This window comes from Aulonocara stuartgranti (genome assembly GCF_965226115.1).
Source record: "Aulonocara stuartgranti genome assembly, chromosome: 9".
Classification (NCBI taxonomy): Eukaryota; Metazoa; Chordata; class Actinopteri; order Cichliformes; family Cichlidae; genus Aulonocara; species Aulonocara stuartgranti.
In genome coordinates, this window is record NC_138960.1 from 30,678,676 (window position 1) to 30,684,996 (window position 6,321).

The following is a 6,321-nucleotide window of genomic DNA, read 5'->3' on the forward strand; positions in this document are numbered from 1 at the left end:
GCCACTGGATTTGGACTATTTTTAACGAAATCCTTTTATGGATAGATAAATCTGATTTTATGCAAGAAGAGTCTCCTGGGTTTCAATTAACTGGGGGTCACGCTGCAGATCTATCACAAAAAGAAGGAGGGAAGGGAAGAGGGAAAGAAAGGGGAGAGGAAAAGATGGAAGAGAAAGAGAAAGGCGAGAGGAAAGCCTCTAATTAATACCGTCTAATTAAACATTTGTGAAATGCATTATCTGCACTGTTTTGTTTGAGGTTTTTTTTAATGATGAGCCACGTTTGCCTAATTGTCCGCCCCCACCTTCCTCTCAAAAGTTGTTTTGCTGTTACATCACGGTCGTTAATAATGCAAAAGACGCTTTGGAGTCCCATTTAGCTGCAGTTTGTCTTTCCACAACTCGAGATTAAGAGGAAATTTGTAATCGGGAAAGCCGTAGCTCTCTGGGTGCATTTTGGAAAACATTTCGCTAAGCGCAAAGATTTGGTGGGAAAGAGCGGGGAGGGGTGAGGCCTCTGCAAACTAATTTGATTCCTAAAACATGCAAGATGACAGCTTCCTGCTGCACAGAGAAGGTAGATTTGACTTTGAATCATGCCGCACTGTTTAATCACGAGCCACGAGGCATGGCGAGTCGCCGGGGCTGAGGATAGTCGCATAAAGAGTATCGAGCATGCAGGGCGAGAGATAGTGAGAGAAAGAGTGAGGGCAAGAAAATCCATAACAGATTAAACAGTGTTTGGTCAAAACGCACACAGCATGATATGTGCGTCTATCACCTTAGTGCTCTCTCTGTCTCACTACAAAGCATATTTCTTCCCAGCCAGCCCGCACTCTCATTGCTAAACTACCCACAGGGCAATTCTTAATGTGAAGTTGATCTCAGGTTGTAGTCGCTTAAACATGCACACACACACACATCAGTTCCACCCAGCACACTCAACCCCCATTGCTGCCATGACATTTTTCTCCCCATTCAATTGCCAGCGTGTGCAGCCGTACCAAAGTGTATTACGTCCATCTTTTTTCTCTCTCGATCTTTGCATAGTGGAGGAATGATTCAGTTCACCAGAGCACAGAAATACAATCATATACTTTTCACTGCTTTTTTTGACAAACAGCCGAGCTAACACGGGGTATAGATCAGGCACATTACTCACCTTTTTAAACCTTATTAAGCTTTGAATTGGAGATACACAGATTGCAATTCCTGACTGTGTCACCTGCCACAAACAATTTTTGCTGAATTTAGTTTCTAAAAACAATAACTTCCATGCAAAATATTATTTTCATAATAAAAGAAATGAACAAACTTAACAATTAAACTGCAGTATTTTACAGGACCTTCTCTGCCTTTGACTGAAACAACTATAAAGTGCTCTTTTACTGGAAAGAGATACAAGTAATTAACAGAGAACGAGTTGCTCTACATCAACCTTAACCTCACCAAACTAAAGCAGGTACAACAGATATATGCAAAAAAACATATGTGCATTACATCATTTTTCAATATGTTTATAAATTCACACGATGTTTTTTGTCCTCTTTTTTTACTCTTATCCATTAGTTTGCTCATAGCTGTTTTGCTCTGTTGCTCATACCGAGGCTGCTGGCTTGTGGCCCGTGACTTTGAGCTGTGGATCTCGTTGGCTTTTGTCGCTTTCCCTTTTGTTAGCTTCCTTAAAATGTCCACGTTCAGCTGGGTGAGGGTGAGGTCAGGGTCTGATTAATCATCCAGTTCCTGTCCCTAGCCAGTAGATCTCTACTTTAAACAGATGTTGTTATTTAGTAAATTTGCAAGATTACCAACTGGTGACGTGACAACTTTGCCACGTGACGTGGCAAATTCCAATAATGTTATAGAAATAAATACAATGTAACTATGAATTTACATGAACTACATGAAGGTAACGATATTATATTAAATAGTATTTACATTGTCAGGATACATTTGACTGCGTGTTGTACTTGTATAACTATGCATGTGACAAATAAAGAATCTTGAATCATAAATCTTGAGTCATTCTAAAACCGTAACTTTTTTTGAATGTAAATGTAACATATCCACAACATTCCTGTGACTGGAGCTCTGTTTTTATGTTTTTATGTTATGTAATTTGAAATGGTTCAATAGTTTGTACTTCTGGAGCCTTTTAGAGCTTTTCTAACAAACAACCTTCCAAATATGGTGGCTTCCTGTGTGATTAATTGTACTTACAGGGCATCCAAGAAGTCTCCTCTTCAATTTTGGTGAGTAAAGTTCAAGTATTTTGTGTATGCGGATTGCACTCATAAAGTTTATAAAAGCAGCTTGCTAGCCAAGCTTGCTAGTGTTAGCTCATAATTTAGCACTCTACCCATGTGAGCATATAAAAATTGGCTCTGAAAAACCAGTATAGCATCTTCCAAATGTTAATGTTAAAATAATGAGCATGCAGGGCATTTGTTAGGCAGATAAAACGCTAAAGTCGAAGTTTTAAAAACGGGTTACTGCAATAGCTGATGTCATGTTGTCTACGCCCATCATTTTATGTAGTCTGTGTACACTTGGGGTTGCAGTACAGACCAAAGGTTGCAACCTGTTTTAGTTATGCTATGTTTTGTGCACTGACACAGCTACAGGCAGAGACATAAAATCTTGAAGAAAGTCGGACCAAATTTCAGGAATTTACGAGCCACTTTAGATGGAAACATGTCTGCTGCGTTTTACATAATTTCTTAATCTCCCTCCAATGAATCCCTTTTCTTTTTTTATGTCTCCAGTTCATTCTGTGGTGTCCTCACCTCCCACTCCTCCTCCTCCCTCTCCTATATTAAGCTTGTCACCTCTGATTCCAAGGTGTTCTAAGTGGCAGCAGTGCTAAGGTGACAGGAGGGTTTTAGCAAGATTTGCACCGAGCATGCCCAGAGAGCCAGCCTAACTAATTAGAGATCCAACCTTGATGAGTGCTCTCTCTCCCTTGCTCTCCTCTCTCTTTCTCTCTCCATAAGCATGTGTATCTCAGCCCAGAAATTACTTAATATGATATATTAACATATTTCTGGCAGGAGCGGCAGGAGGAGGGTGCTCGTTGGAGACAAATTATCCAAATTAATTTCTAATTTAAAATCCTATGCCTTTTATTATAATCTGTGGGCGCCCTTGGTACCAGAGACCAAGTGAGGAAAAGGGAATAAAGGCACAAGAGGAAGAGAAAATGGATAGTGAGGAGAGAATGAAGTCAAGGATGGAGGGATGGGAGAAGGAATAAAAGGATGTTTAATAACCTAGGCTGGTTTAAATGCCCACAAACCAATAAATGGAAGGGGGTATGAAGACACAGAAAGGATTTAGCTGTACACGGCCGGCTGAACTCGGCTCAGTTTTATTCAGCCATGAGAGAATGTCCCCGGAGACGAAGAAGCGAAAGAGGAAAATGAAAATGGGCCCAAAAGTTTGAGGCATACTTGGATCTCCTCTTTGCCCTAATTAGTGGCCTCACATCCTCGCTTAGCCTACGAGGGAGGGGAAGCCAATGGCCATGACCATGGGTCAGCCTTTTAGAAATTGTTATGAATCCGCACATAATAACTCTAGGTGCTTATGGGAAATACAGGCCCCAAAGCACGTCCACAAGGGATGGTACTATAAGTCTTCAGAAGCTCAAAATGACCAATTAGGCCGTCTCATTTTGGCCACTGAGAACGCTGCTGTTGGACATCCTCTGTTCATAATTCATGCCTATTACTGAGGATTATCTGCACCTCATCCTTTCAAGGCCTTCACAGCCACGGAACAATTAAATGATTCATTAAATTACAAGGCACGGGTGGAAATCACCGCGCTAGTTTGTAAAGAAAAGCAAAGCAAAACAACAAGCGGTCCTGAAAAGTGTAGCTGTGAAGGCACTTTTGTGTAATATATAGGTCAACATGCATGTCTTACACTTTGATTTTAATAAAACAAAGCTCATGTCTGGAAATCGAGTTAAAGTGAAAAAACTGACAGAAACGTCATTCCTCTACTAGAGGTATTATTAAGCATCGTGGTATATTGTTCTGAGTCGACCTCCTTCACTGTCATATAAGTGTCAGTTTGCATTTGTTTTATAGTGTGTTGATTCTCAAATGAAACAGGAAGCAGGGATGATGAGGTTCTGTCTGAAGTTGTGCCATTCTGCGCAAATACGTCTCATCCATCCAAAGATGAGACATGCTACTTTTTATATTCTATTGTTATTAACCAAAAAGTAATTTTAACTTCTTTTTTTAACACTAGCTGATTGCCCCCACCCTCTTATCACTTTCTGAAGGCCAAACTATGAGCGCAACTTCAACTTTAAAGGAGAAATGATAAGAAAACTTTATGGTCTACAAAGTATAAACCAAGTCATTCCCATCAGTATGTAAACACTCATTATATTCCTTATTAAGCTATTATCCGCTGTCATACGTGCACTTGTAACTGCATGTTTAATCACCAATCTACCCAGGAGCCTACAGCTTGTTTCAGCTTATATCAAATAATGGCACAGCTCACCGTGTAATGAACAAACACTCGCTTCCCTACACAAAGACGGGTATACGCAGCCTCGCTGCTACACCCTCCAAACATGGTGTGGCGGACACAGACGTGTGTCTTCGGTTTCGGCTCTCGGGGACAAAGAGGTTTGTGGTGCTTGTGTTTCAGCGGGGGTTTGCTGCGATACTGGGTGCTGTGTTGGCTCGGGGAGAGGCATAGCGCTGTAATTAAGGACAGAGGGAGGAGGATGTTCGTTAGATGTAGTGTCCTCATTAGTATAAGTTCCACCCGGAGGTGGTGCTGAGCAACGGACACCTAATGAGAGGCATATTGTAATGAAAGCGGGGAACCAACAATTGCCCAAGTGAAGACATGGGCCTTTAAATTGGCGTTTGTGGAAGGACTTCAGATTCTATTCTAGGCTGTATATTTTTATATCTTTGTGAGGAAGCTCTCATGGAGCAGGTATGAAACGCCATCTTCATCTCTTGCAGCAATTGGACCACATTTAAAGGTGTCCCGGTGTATCTGCATCAGGCTGCGAGGTGTTTGTGGGTACGTCTGTGCACATAAGAAACAGTTGTTTTACTTTTTCCCTCTTCCACTTTAATCAGTTCATTTAGGCCTCAGATTATAAGCCCCTCTGTGGCAGGCTACAAATCACTGTAACGCACTGTACTGTAAGCAGCCAGCCATACAGAAACTGTAGGGGCTCACCTGCCCTGTGGCTAAAGATGACTGTAGCTACTGTATCCCATGCACACACACACACACACACACACACACACACACACACACACACACACACACACACATACATTAGACAAACTGTCTCACAGCATGCTTCTCACACCAGTACTGTACAGGTAATCTCACTTAATCATCTCAGAGGTCACCGCAAAGCGAGGTGGGGCGATAATTGCTGTGCCGAACAGCCAAAAGTGAAGGATTGCAGGGAGAGAAAGAGGGAGAGGGAGGCAGAGATGAATAGAGGATGGAGGGAGGATGAGAGAACAGAGTGAAGATGGAGAGAAAGGGGCAAACTGTGCCCTCTCGCTAGAGGGCAGATTCATAGACAAAGCATATTTGGTGCTGCAAGGACAATTGTTGGCCCTGATGCCTGGACAGAAAATACTCGAGAAGAAGGTCCTCATTCGATGATGGATATTTAAAAATGAGTATTGTGTATTAGGAAGGAAGAAAGAAAGAAAGAAAGAAAGAAAGAAAGAAAGAAAGAAAGAAAAGGGGGAGAGTAATGTGAAGGAAACTGAGGGAGGCAGAGTGACAGTTCTCTCCCTCGGGGGTTTACAGGGTCTGGCCTTTGTCGGCCTGTGACAGCCGACCAAACAGGTACGCTGTGAGATGATTTAAGGCGATAATAACCTCCACTTTGGTGGATGGATGATGATGTCTCTCCTGTGGCTGCTGAAGCTTAATGAATGAAACATTAGTAAATACTACTAAAAACGTGATTAGAGGCCCCCCCCCTGCCGACAGCAGGCAAAGCAGAGAGAAAAAACGATGAGTTTGCAAATGCGTCTTCAGCACCATCACCACCTACAGACACACACGCAGAGACCACCTTCCTCTCCGTCACTTCATTCTGACTGGATTGTCCAATTCTTTTTATTCCTGCTCAGCACTTTTGAATAAAAGATGAAAGAACGGGGAGAAGACCTCAGGAGGCAAATATGTATCTCTGTGAATGTGTGTGTGTGTCTTTTTGAGAGTGTGATTTCTGTCTTCTGGCTCTGATGCCACCAGACCAAATGATATGTGTACAGCAAGGTGTGCCGCCTGTAGATATGCACGATCCAT